This window comes from Caretta caretta, chromosome 9 (assembly GCF_965140235.1).
Source record: "Caretta caretta isolate rCarCar2 chromosome 9, rCarCar1.hap1, whole genome shotgun sequence".
Classification (NCBI taxonomy): Eukaryota; Metazoa; Chordata; order Testudines; family Cheloniidae; genus Caretta; species Caretta caretta.
The window spans coordinates 19,439,456-19,452,489 of NC_134214.1; the positions used below are offsets into that span (position 1 = coordinate 19,439,456).

Consider the following 13,034-nt stretch of genomic DNA (forward strand, 5'->3'; position numbering starts at 1 on the left):
GAAGTTGAAAGTAGCAATTGCTTCAGACTTATTGCTTGTTACTTCTTGGTTGCAGTAAGTAGGACTGGCTGGAAAACAAGAATTCTGTTTTGTGAAATATTTTGAATTTCTGACATTTAATTTTTGTTCTGCAGCGGAATAAAGCTAGACTTCTTGCATTTTTTCACTCACACAAAAAGAGCAGAGACTTGAATGTCCCACATCCTAGTCTAACCACAAGGCTATTACTGGCTTCAGAGAAAGAAAACTGGCATTCGAATTCACCTTTGGAAAGTGTAGCTCTCCAGTTTGAAGGTTATTTGAGGAATTTGGGGGCTGAAGGTCACGGTTGGAAACTAGCAGGATCCGAAGCAATTCTAGGTTCCCACATTAAATGCTGAAATCTGCTAGCTTCACTCCACTATGAAGCAACACCTGAAGTAAGTGAGAATACAGAGACCTAGGAGAAAGGCTAATTACAACACCAGTTAGCCTATTATTTCAGCAATATATTGTACACTTCAGAGAGAAAAAAGTGAGAGAGGCTGAAGAACTTAACAGAGTGGATGGATCTTGGATCTTTTAATAGCCTCAAGAAAAATAAACTAACTGTGTTTTGATAGGAAGAACTATTTTTTCATTGTTTTTTCTGCATTCCAAATTTCAAAGCTCTTTGGAAAGTATCCTCCCCTCCCCCCATCTGTTTTGAAATATATCATTTTGCTCAGACATCTATTTTCACTGTTTCTACGTATCTGGAAGTCTCTTGTTTTGAAACTATGGGCTCAGAACAAGCAACCCAGAAGGTATCTGTGGGTAATAATGACTTGCTTGATTTCAAGATACATTTGTGAGCTGGAAGTTCTTTGCCTTGCTCAGTTTTTCAAGTGGTAAAGAAAGAACGGAGCCCAACGATGGCAGAGAAGTGCGATTGTATCGCCAGCATGTATGGCTACGATCTGGGTTGCCGCTTTGTTGATTTCAGGCCCCTGGGCGTTGGCGCAAATGGACTGGTTCTGTCTGCAGTTGACAGCAAAAGCTGCCGCAAAGTGGCTGTGAAGAAGATCACCATCAGCGATGCGCGGAGCATGAAGCATGCCTTCCGAGAGATTAAGATCATCCGCCGGCTGGACCACGATAACGTTGTGAAAGTGTATGAGGTGTTGGGACCTAAGGGAGCCGATCTGCAAGGGGAACTTTTCAAGTTTAACACGGTGTACATAGTCCAGGAGTACATGGAGACTGACTTGGCTCGACTGCTGGAGCAAGGAACACTGACTGAGGAACATGCCAAACTCTTCATGTACCAGCTGCTGAGAGGGCTGAAGTACATCCACTCAGCTAATATACTGCACAGAGACCTCAAGCCTGCCAACATTTTCATCAGCACAGAGGACCTGGTGTTGAAGATTGGCGACTTTGGGCTGGCAAGGATTGTAGATCAACATTACTCTCATAAGGAGGAGGGCTGAGAACCACTGAGGGATAGCCAGGCAGTATGATGCAGGAAACTCCACTAGCAATAAACGTTACAACCGGCTATAAAGATCAAATGACACTTGGGTTGGTTAACAAAAGATATACAAGGGGAAAGTGTTGGAATATTGAGCATGGAAATTTACTGCGCTGAGCTCAGCTGATGAAAAGCAAGTTTCAGTCAGAAAAGCGGTTTACTTCTGTCAACCCTTCTGGCTATCAAATGGAAAATGGGGCCTGTATATAGAGAGAGGGTGGCAGAAAGAATAACAAAGTCTGCATTTTCACTGACCATTTCCCTCTCCACCGATTGGTTCCCTGGATTCAAATTCAAACCCTTGGCAGTTACAGGAACAGGGCCTGGATCCTGTCCCAAAGAGACACAGTCACCCCACAACAGGGTCTAGCAGCTGGTGTCCTGGGGCACCCCAACGACCAGCCAGCCCCACTCCTCCTGGGTCTGCACAGGGATCTGGGCCATAGGGAAGGCGAGGGGCTTCGTCCCTGGGACCCTCACCCAGCTCACACAGGCCCTCAGCCTCTGAGGCTGCACCACCCAGGGTCTGACACCAGTTCTCTCTGTCTCAGGGTCTGGCCACCCCAGGAATGTCTCCCCATCGACCATCACCTTCCGCTCCCACTGGGGGTCCGAGGGGCCTGGCCCCAGGAAACTCCACACAGATATATAGGTTGGGGTCAGGAGTGGGAGCGTGTCCACCTCCCCACCCATCTGGCTGATGGAGACTATGGCCTTGGGACCCAGCAAGGGAGCTAGACACCGGGGCTTTTCTGCAGGGTCCCCTTGGTTCAAATCGCCAGCCTGCTCAAAGGCAGTGAGGTGGCATCCACACCCCCCCCCCTTAACTAGGGGCAGCAATTTAGTCTCGAGGTTCCCTGCGGAACTGGCCCCCCGGGATCTATCCCCACTCACCCTGGGGAGGTCCCCTAGGCCTCTCCGCCCCACCACCGCCAGTTCATGCTGCTGCTGCTTCTGCAGCTCTTTCTCGGGCTCTCGCTGTCTCCCATGGTCCTCTTGCTCTCTCGGACTCAGCTCCAATCCCGTCCGTCTCGATCCCCCGATGGGGAACCCGATCGTGAAGACCCCCATCTGGTCGGGGACAGGAGTCTTGGCGATGCCTGGCTCCCACTCCAGCTGCTCCCAGATCCTGCTATAGCCCCAGTTGGGGTCAGGAATCTGTTCCTTAGAGCGGTCATCCTCCTCCAGCTGCACGATTAACTCTGCTTTGGTGAACTTTCCAACGCTCAACCCTCTCTTATTGGCTAGTCTGAGATGAATTTCTGTCTGTGAGCAGATATTCTATTCTGGACCTGAGAAAAAAATTTCAAAAGTGACACATAGCCAAGAAAAGTTTTGGTTTTGACTAGTTGGTATTTTCTGGTGAAAAAATGTTTAGTCAAAAAATTCTTGACCAACTCTGATAGTCAGATGCTATACTCTGGGACCAGAGCTTAGTGAAAAATCACAGCTAGGAATTGTAATCTCTTACCATACAATGATGGTAGTCAAGTTAAACAGAAAAATTCTGCTTACAAATATTTATACATGAGCAAGAATGACTTTGTAGTGAAGATGCTAGGAGATCTGGGTTCAGACTTCCAGTATAACCTTAGAAAGGTCACCTCATGTCTCTAGCCTAAATTCCACATCTGTAAAAAAGGGTGATGATAATGATTCCTTTGTCTTTCTTGTCTATTTCAATTGTAAGCTCTTTGGGGAAGACACTGTCTCTTACTATGTGTTTGTACAATTCCCAGCACAATGGGGCCTCTAGCTGTTGTTGTCATGCAAAGAATAAATAATTATTATTAAAGGTTCTCAAAGCAATAACTTCCATCCATGGTTCTCTTCATACAAAACTTCCACCCCTAGCACAAGTGGGCTCCAATCTCAACTGGGGCCTCTAAACACTGCTCTATCACAAATAGTAAACTATTATAAAAATTATTGGCTCAACTAGTGTCTCTAGTATAACTGTGATTCACAAAACAAGAAATACATGTAATTCATGTCATATTAATACTGTGGACAGGTATTGTTAAAGCAAATTATATGAATTAAAATACTTTCAGTGGGGCAGGGTTTGTCTTCATAGTGTTTGTACTGTACCTAAATTCCACCAGAGCCTCCTATAATATAAATAATAATAACTTATATTCAGTAATAAATCATGAGAATGGTAAAGTGTTACCAGGTGTCAGCCGCAGCATGCCAATCAAAATATAAATCATAGCAAAATTATTGAAATTTCTCTTTAAATATAATAAGAGCAAACCATTTGTATGTCCACAGCACTTTTCATCAATGCACTTAAAACACCATGACCACATTTATTAATTTTGAAAACACTCTACTTTTATTTCAGAATAGTTTTTGGAATCTGAAGTAATTTTGTATAGCTGACATTGTGACATCATCAAGAACATAACCAAGATGTTGATCCTACAATGAGCTCTTTACAGGGATTTACTGAGCTCAGGACATGATTGGGAACCAAGGCAGGAGGGAAATGTTACTCAAGGATGGGGTTCTGTTACAGAGCTTTTCCTTTCTAGGCTATAGGTTTGAATCCTTCCAGATTCTTGAAAGCTGTTCTGTTGAGCATCCATCATTGTAGAATAGGTTAGACATCTAAGTCTCGATCCTAGTGGACTGTTGTCTGCTTTTCAAAATCACTGACATAATTGACACTAACTGGCAGCCTCATCAAGGAAGCAAAGATTAAATGGACACAGCAATTAAGCTACACTCTCACCCCTAAAGATTATCCCATCATACAGGGTTATAATGCACTGGCAAGTGTGGTACTGAGAAGTTTGTAGGTTTAACTCCCTGGTAGTCTGATACTTTTTAATGATCATTACGTGGAGTCCAAAATTAGACTCACGAATGAACATAATTAAAACAAGAAAATGGCTAATCAGGAAATAAATATAATACCCCTACTGCCGAGAGTATTAGAAATGCCACACTGCAGCTAGAATCAAGTCAGAGAAAATGTCACCTGAGCCATCCCTATGGCACATAAGTAGAATGTTATGCTGCTAATTGGGAGCCTTGAGTTCAAGTCTGGGAATTTGAATTCCATCTCGTGAACTATCGGATGGTAATCATATCGGAGCAGAGAGATGCTACTTTCCAATAGAGGGGCTACTAGCCACGTGGATCACTGAGAATTCCTTCCTGCTGAGCTACAGCGCGTTGGCATCTACTCCCAAGGATCCAAGCTGAAGTGAATTGTCAAAACAACAATTTCCAGCTGGCTAAAAGAGGGATAAAAATAGAGGGAGGAAAGAGAATGTTAAAGGTTATATAGATTCACATTTGCAGACCTGGAATAATGACAAGAAATTGGTGAAGAGCGTTAATGCTCTAACTAGGAATCACATCCTGGTGATTGGGTATTTTTCTAGTTCCTCTTCCTTGTATATTAGTATTAATTTGTTCCCTTTCATTTATTGGTTGCTTTATACCAAATGCTGGACACAGAAGCCAGGCTGTGTGCTGGTGATCTCCAAAGGGTAGCCAAGTGGGAAAGGAAACCTCCCCATAGGCCGCAGAACAGCTGCAAGCTGCACCTTCCCTGCTACTGCAACCCTGAAGCTACGATAGCCCATGTGTTTCTTTAGTCCCCATTCTATGGGAAGCAAGGGGGTTGTGGGAGGCTGGTAGAACTGTACAGCAGTGACTCTGTCAGCCTCAGTCCTTAGCAAATCCTTATCAGGGCTCACATTGTGCCCTAGCCCAACAATGTGAGATTGCACAGGTGCCCTAATAGAGGTGGGCTCCACACCACACGGGAAGTGTGCAATCTCTTAGCAGATCTCAAATCGTGCTGTTTCCATGTCCATATGAATACATATAGTCTTCTCCACTGACAACTACAATTTTTTGATCATTATAAATATGTGTACACACACATAACCATTCATGTATATGGCTAGCTTTGCAGAGACACACTAACTATAATTTTTGACAATGACACAGAACAACATTTATATACACTCTGTCAAATGAACTTTTTCCAAAATGAAACAGTTTAATGGTAATGAATTGTGAAATGCTTGGAAATCTTTTCAAGTTTCCTTATTATCCTTTTTTTTTTTTTTTTTGCAAATGAGCCTCTAATACTTGCAATTCTTAAACATTTATGGATAAACTTATGAATCTGCAAACACTTGCAAATTTCCCATGTGATCCTGTATCCCTGCATTAAACCTGATCTGGTTACTGCAAATGTCAAAATTATTTCTACTCTGCTGAATCAGCTTAAGCCTGTCATTGCATCTCAGAGAATGCAAAAATTAAAATGAATTTCTTGCTTCCAAGGTTTGCAACATGAAAAGCATGTGAAATGGGGTTTACAAACCTCATACTGACCATAGCAGAATAGATAGAAGAATCTTCCCTGCTTACAGGCAATCAGGCTGACCACACCCCCAGACAGCTGCTACAACTGGAGGCAAGCACCTACAGCTCTAACCAATAAAGGAAACAAACCCAGTCATAACAGAGGGAGAACAGAGAAAGAGAGGCAGAAAGGCCTGGAATAGCAGTGGGGTAACAGCCCTATGCCAGGATGCCTCAAAGAAACTGACAAGGAGCTAAAAGAAGGCTGCAAACTCTGGAGTTTAAGGGTTGATAGATTCAATTTAGGTTAAGAATATCTGGACTGATCTAATTGAAGTCAAATTGAAGGGGATCAGGGAGAAAGCTGGGACCTCTAGAGAGACTGCAGCAAGAGCAGTCAGCAGCATGTAAAAATGAACAGCACATGCACAGATGTTTAATATATGTCCTCCAGGGACTGTTTCCTGCCTTTTCAGGTAGTAGACTTAGTCTTCTCCACTGACCCTATAATCATTGATTATTCTTATGAAATACAAAAGAAAAGTTTCTTCTCAGGCCTGCATAGTGCTGATGACTCCAGTATGTTGGATTTCTTAGATGATGCCAACAGAAATTCAATGAATATGGCAAGCATAGTATATTGGAGCTGACATGTGTTATATAGAAATCAGAGGGGATTTTGATCCCAGGTACTAAGATGAGAGTTTTAGTAGAGATGAATGATCACAGAAACTCTTTTCCTGTCTAAATTTTTACAAGATATTCTTATTCTTAATCTGACCTCCTTCATGCATCACAAATGTAAAGTCAGATGTTTGATACTGGAAGACATAACCTACATTACTATAGAAGGTTGGGGTGAAGGAAAGGAGATTGATAAAGAAATTCACAACCTTTCAAAATAGCCTTGCAAGATGTCCTCCCTACTGGTTCCCACTCTCTTCACCCCAATTCTTTAACTGATCTCAGTCTTCCCCCACCCACTGGCTCCCATTTCTGTCTCTGGATTCCAGTCTCAGTCTCATTGTCCAGCCAGTTCCAGTTTCCCCATATCTGTCTCCCAGTCCTATTTTCCCTCTCCCCTTCTGCTCACCAATGTTCCCCCCACCCCCCACCCTGTGAGTCTGGCTCCTGTTTCCTCTGTATTTTAATCAAGCAGCTTCCTCTTCACACTCCCTGGACCCAGCCCGGGCACTATTGAGAGCACAGGAGACTTGTGGGCCCAAACACTCCTAGGACTGAAGCATGGAAAACAAGCTATTGTTATGTAACCCCATAGTATTGATTAAGTATTAGCAAAGTCTGAGGGCCAAGCAAGGAAGATAGCAGATCTAGTCAAAATTTCAACAAGGAAAATGAAGGGGGAGATTGCTGACATTGTGTTTCCTCATTTTTTAACCAGTTCTAGAATAAACTCTGTTTATTGGGACCAATATCCTACAGCCCAAGTAACTTGACTTGATGGGAATTCTTTGGGGAAGAGGGGAGAAATCCAACCCCCTGTGCTCTGGAGCTGCTTTGCACTAAAAATCTAGCTTAATAGATTCATAGATCTATGGCCCCAGACTAACTTCCACACCCCAGCTCTCACCTCTGTGAGATCCTGATTCAAGAAACCATCTCTATTCAGCATACTATTTTTGTTTATTCATATTACCATATGACTAGGACTCCTAGGTCCTGAACTGGGACCCCACTGTGCGAGGCACTATACAAACACAGAACAAATAGATAATCCCTGTCCCCAAAGATCTTACAATCTAAGTATAAGACAAGAGTGAACGGATGGAGGCAGACAGACAGATGGGGGAGTGCAAGGAAACAATGAGACAATATTGGTCAGCATGACAGACAGTGTCAAGAGCATACCAGCAGCCTAAACAAGGTTTTGTTTGTTTCTTTTTCATAGGCATTGCAGCAAAGGATAGTTACGGGAAGTCAATGGAACCTAGACGTGTGCTTCAATGCTGTCCTGAATGAGGGCCTAGGTATCAGAGACACACACCCTCGGTTGGTGGCAGTGAGATCAGCACAGAAAGAAATAGCCAACCAACAATTTCAGCATTTGGCTGGTGCTACTTATGACTGCTGCTTGCACTGTGTATCCTCACTCAAAACCCAGCACTTTCTGGTAGCCTCTGGTTGCTTTCTTTTGCATATAATTTTAGTCCATGTTACATGTGCATTGGTATAGGCAGCAAGCTGAATTAATTTCACTCTGGAGTCCTTGGCTTGGCTCTTTGTCTTGTGGATTCCAGGCCTGCTATTTTCATTCTAACATGAGCTGGGTTGGGGGAAGGGGAAAGTATACTGATTTTCATTGTTCTGAATAACGCTGTCATTCTATTAAATGTCAGGGACTTAGAAAGCAGTGGAGTTACCCCATATAGAAAGGAAGTAATCATAGAATCATAGAACTAGAAGGGTCCTAGAGAGGTCATCTAGTTCTGTTCCCTGTACTCATGGCAGGACTAAGTATTATCTGGACTACCCCTGAAATCCTTGTTTGTCTAACTTGCTTTTAAAAATCTCCAATGATGGAGATTCCTCAACCTCCCTTGGCAATTTATTCCAGTGCTTAGCCAGCCTGAGAGTTAGGAAAAACTTCCTAATATCCAACCTAAACCATCCTTGCTGCAATTTAAGCCCATTGCTTCTTATCCTATTCTCAGAAGTTAAGGAGAACAATTTTTATCCCTTTTCCTTATAACAGCCTTTTATGTACTTGAGAACTGTTATCATGTCCCCTCTCCGTCTTCTCTTCTCCAGACTAAATAAGCCCAATTTTTTCAATCTTTCCTCATAGGTCAGGTTTTCTAGACCTTTAATCATTTTTGTTGCTCTTCTCTGCTCTTTCTCCATTTCATCCACTTCTTCCCTGAAATATGGCACCTAAAACTGGACACAATACTCCAGCTGAGGCCTAATCAGCACAGAGTAGAGGGGAAGAATTGCCTCTCATGTTTTTCTTACAACACTCCTGCTAATATATTCTAGAATGATGTTTGCTTTTTTTGCAATAGTGTTACACTGTTGGCTCATATTTAGCTTCTGGTCCACAATGACCCCCAGATCCCTTTCTGCAGTACTCCTTCCTAGGCAGTCATTTCCCATTTTGTATGTGTGCAACTGATTGTTCCTTCCTAAATGGAGTACTTTGCATTTTTCCTTATTGAATTTCATACCATTTACTTAAGACCATTTCTCCAGTTTGTCTAGATCATTTTGAATTTTAATCCTATCCTCCAAAGCAGCTTGGTATCGGTACTGCAGTGGTGAATTAGGCCCACAGTCTTTCCATACCCCTGTGGACTGCTGTGTTTCTGAGAGAACATTGAAAAATGATAGATTCATAAAGAGAGCAAAGGTTGGGAACTTCCCTTTCATTTGACTTGATAATTATGAGCGATTCCACTCTGCCATGTTGGTAAAAAACCTTGAGATCCTGTGTGGGTGAAAGGAAATATATTAAAGCAAATTTCTTTCATTCATTCATTCGTTCATTCAAAAGTGCAAGCACCTAAAATGCTTTTGGGGAATCACAATGCTTGAAAGAGTAAAAATATCAAATATTCAATTAATTGTACCTCTGACATTTTTTGTGTGTGAATATTTTATTCCTCACACCGTGATTCCTCCAACTTTTATCGCTCAGATGAATCTGGGTGACAGAAACTGTATTTTACAGTGCTACTTTGGAGGTTTTCCCAGTCCCTTGGATGTCTCTTTTTTTTTTTTTTTTTTTTGTGTAACGTACCTAAAGAAAAAAATGCATATTCTTTAACGTTATTTAGGAGTTCAGGAGCAGTGGCACGAGACACAGCAAACAGAGCTGAAAACAGGGGAGTGTGAGTGGAGAGCTGTTGGGGGAGAAGGGAGGCAGTCCCATGTTCTTTAGGGGCAGTGAGTGAGTCTTTGAGAGTGTTAGTTTGGCTTGCTGTTCTGTCTTCTGTTTGCAGAGGCTGGCAGGAGGTCTTGTGTTGTGTTGATCACAGGGGAGCCCTGATTAGGGGGTGCGGTTCTGTAATGAGCAAGTTTATAAAGGCAGCTAAGCAGAGGCATGGGAGCCAGCAAACAGAGCTGAAATTTGGAGAATTTGAGTGGGAATTTGTGGTGTTCTGGTGTGTGTGTGTGAGAGAGAGAGAGAGAGAGAGAAAGAGAGAGAGAGCTGCTTAGGAGGGAATGCTACAACAGCTACAGAGGTAACAGTGGTAGTGACCCAAGGAATGAAAGAGACAATGAAGATGACTGGATGTGAAAGCTGCGGGATGTACATTATCCTGGAGGGGGTACCTGAAAGGTGCTTCATTTATATGAAATGCCAACTGATAGATCTGATGAAAAAGAAGAGCTGAGGTTTGGAGATGCAGGGAGAAAATATGGCTGACGTTCAGAGAGGATTTGAACAGATGAATGAGGGAAGGAGAGAGGAGGCCGAAGAGAAAACTCAAGACTTGCAGATGCATGATGTACCAGAGAACTGTGAGGGTCGATTGCTGGACAAGGAAAGTGGCCAGTGGAAGCATGTGACTTTAAGAACAAGCCAGAAGAAAAGACTGGCTAGCAAAGAAGAAACAGAGCTGAGGAACAGGTTTGCTGAGTTGAAAAATGAAGAGATGTGACAGGCAGTAATAGAAGGTGGGAAGGCACAGAAGAAGAGAGGAGTGGCTAGTCCTAAAAGAAGAGGGGATGTACCAACGTAGATTGCCAGAGTTTGGAGCTTCAGGAGAATAGAGGATGACTCTCAGAAGATTGCAAATGAGAACAAAATACAAGAAGATTTGCATACAGAAAGAACAGGAGGAAGGCTGGAAAATTGCACCAACACCAGGAAGAGGCAGGTCTATGGGTTTAGGGACTCCCTATTAAGAATAGACAGGCCTGTCACCAGAGCAGATCCAGAGAACAGAAGGATGTGCTGTCTACAGGAAGCTAAGATATGGGATGTACGTCCTGAGGCTGAAGAGGATCCTAATGGGAGCCAGAAAGAATCCATTGATTGTCCTTCACATGGGAACAAATGATACTGCTAGATTCTCCCTAGGATGCATTAGGGAGACTATAGCAGGCTAGGGAAGACACTTAGAGAAATGGAGGCTCAGGTGATCTTTCAGTGAGATTCTATATGACCCTAGAGGAGGATAATGAAGGCTAGACAAGATTATGATGATGAACAGATAACTCATGCAATGGTGCTATAAGGTCTTTGGGATGTTCAACCACTGGGAGGCATTCATAGACCAAGGACTGTCTTCATGGGATGGACTCATCTTGAGTAGGGAGGGAAACAGATTTCTGGGATGGAAGTCACCACAACTTATTAAAAGAACTTTAAACTAGGAATATAGGGGGAGATCATTGGGAGATGCTCATGAAATTTCCACACTGATTCTAATATTCAGCAGGAGAAAAATCAAGTAACAGGATACATAAATGGAGAAAGGAACAACAAAGGATAGGCAAGTGGACATCAAAAGGAAAGACTGGCATTAGTATTGGCACTAATAGTCAGGCAATATTGGCAGTAGATTGACTCTACCTAGTCAGGTGAGGAATCTGGGCAAAGTCAAGCAGAACCAACTAAGATGTCTGTACATCAGTGCAAGGAGCCTGGGTAACAAAATGTAGGAACTAGAATTACTGGTGGAGGAAGTGAAACCAGATAACAGAAACATGGTGGAATAGTAGGCATGATTGAAGAATAGACACTGAAGGGTATGTACTGATCAGGAAAGAGAGAAATAAAGTAAAGGTGATAGAGTAGTGTTGTATATTAATGACTAGGTAGACTGTAAAGAAATTAGAAGTGATGGAATGGATAAAACAAAATCTGTTTGTGTCATAGTGTCATTTAGAGAAGAAAGCTAACAGAGGCTTCCACAGAGACAATGCACAGACCCCAAGGATCCAATTTGGATATGGATAAAGACATCTTTAATATTATTAATTAAATAAATACTATTGGGAATTGTGTGATTATGGGAGGCTCTAATTTCCTAGATATAAATTGGAGAGCAAGTGCTATTAATAATAGTAGTGCGCTTCTGTTCTGGACATGACAACTGAAAGTTTTCTTCTTCAGATACTCACCAAACCAACAAGAGGTGATGCCATTTTAGATTTATAATTGGTAAGTAGCAAGGACCTCATAGAAGAACTGATTATAGAAGACAACCCTGGTTCAAGTGATCATGAGCTAATTCGGCTTAAACTAAATGGAAGGATAAACAAAAACAGGTCAGTAAGGCATTAGACACAATTTCACATGGGAAATTATAAATTAAATTGGAGAAGACTGGGATGAAAATGAGAATTGAAAGGGGGTAAGAAAATCATTAAAAGGGAGACTACAACAGGTTATGCTGAAAAGTAAACTGTCAGGCTGGAGCAAGATTCCTACTGGAATTCCATAGCGGTCTCTCTTGGGACCAATCTTATTTAACATTTTCATGAATGAGCTTGGCACAAAAAGTGGGAGTATACTAATAAAAATTCTGGAAGACAAAAAGTTGGGAGGTATTGCCAATACAGAGGAGGACCAGAATATCATACAAGACGATTTGGATGACCTTGAAAACTGGAGTAATAGAAATGGGGAAAATATAATAGCACAAAATGCAAGGTCATGCATTTAAGGATTAACAAACTTTTTTTTTTTTTTTTTTTTTTTGCTATAAACTGGGGACATATCAGTTGGAAGTCACAGAGGAGGAAAAAGACTTGGGTGGTTTGGTTGATCACAGGATGAATATGAGCCACCAATGTGATGTGGCCATAAAAAAGGCTAATGTAGTCTTAGGGTGCATCAGAGGTAAGATATTTCCAGTAGAGATAGGGAAGTCTTATTACCGTTACACAAAGCAAGAGACCTCATCTGAAATACTGTGTGCAATTCTGGTGTCCCATGTTTAAGAAAGATGAATTCAGATGAATTCAGACTGGAACTGGTGCAGAGAAGGATGATCAAATGGGGAACCTACCTTCTGAGAGGAATCATAGAAGTGTAGGACTGGAAAAGTTTAAATTAGTGTAAGTGGTGGATCCTCTGTAACTTGAAGTCTTTAAGCCATGATTTGAGGCAGTAACTCAGCCAGAGGTTAGGGGTCTATTACAGGCATGAGTGGGTGAGGTTCTGTGACCTGCAATGTGTCAGAACTCAGACTAGATGATCACGATGGTCCCTTCTGACCTTTAAGTCTATGTGGTATAC

At 42.3% G+C, this 13,034-nt stretch overlaps 1 pseudogene; it reads left to right on the top strand.

The window, feature by feature from the left end:
• Positions 1-231: 231 nt before the first annotated feature.
• On the top strand, positions 232-1,727 carry LOC142073162 (mitogen-activated protein kinase 4 pseudogene; annotated as a pseudogene).
• Positions 1,728-13,034: the final 11,307 nt, after the last annotated feature.